Raw genomic sequence first — 664 nt, 5'->3', positions numbered from 1 at the left:
AACCCACGCTAAAAAAGGGAAGAGAGATTGGCGAAGATGAGGTGTGAGTGTGTTTTCGGGGCGCGTATGCAAATCCCCAACTCGTGGGTGCTGAAGCACGACGCCTGTTTTGCCAAATTCGCCGGATTCCCCTCCCGGCACGGGCAGCGGCTCCGCTGGAAGATTTGGGATTTTACCGCCCCGGTGTTTTAACACCTGCAGGTGCTACCATGGCGGTTTTATCTATAATCCCTTAAAAAAAAAAAACCACCGCAAACCCACGTGGAAGCTGCTTCAAATTCCCGCTGGTGGCAGAGCTCTTGTGGCGTCACCGTTCGTCCCCCCCAAAACAAACCCGTCGTCCCCAAATTCACCAAAACCCACGGTCCACCAAAAAAAGCGTATTTTTTTTGTTGTTTTTGTTTTGTTTTGCGGAGTCTCTCCCTTGTTTCACCGCCCATTTACATGTCACCGCCGCCCCGGAGAAGGAACCGAAACCTCAGGGCCTAACCGCTGGCCAAAATGGGGTGCCGGAGGCGGTGAGGGGTGTGCCGGCGTGTGTGCCGAGGGGTTTAGCTCCCCGCCGGGCATCTGCGCGGCTACTTTCCCCGGCAAATCATGGCTCAGCAGGAGACCTACGGCAACTGGTTGGGTCCCCCGCCGGCACACACCAAGCGGCTGGGGG

General features: G+C 56.6%; 1 protein-coding gene across 1 annotated transcript in view; it reads left to right on the top strand.

Moving 5' to 3' along the window:
* LOC104164348 (C-type lectin domain family 17, member A-like) overlaps positions 1-664 on the top strand; it is a gene marked incomplete at its 5' end in the record, with an annotated part of 5,843 nt that overhangs the window by 1,255 nt on the left and 3,924 nt on the right. The window lies entirely within an intron of this gene.

Source organism: Cariama cristata, unplaced genomic scaffold (assembly GCF_000690535.1).
Source record: "Cariama cristata isolate BGI_N322 unplaced genomic scaffold, ASM69053v1 scaffold34207, whole genome shotgun sequence".
Classification (NCBI taxonomy): Eukaryota; Metazoa; Chordata; class Aves; order Cariamiformes; family Cariamidae; genus Cariama; species Cariama cristata.
The sequence above is the reverse complement of the archived record's forward strand: the minus strand, read 5'-3'. Positions and strand labels throughout refer to the sequence as shown.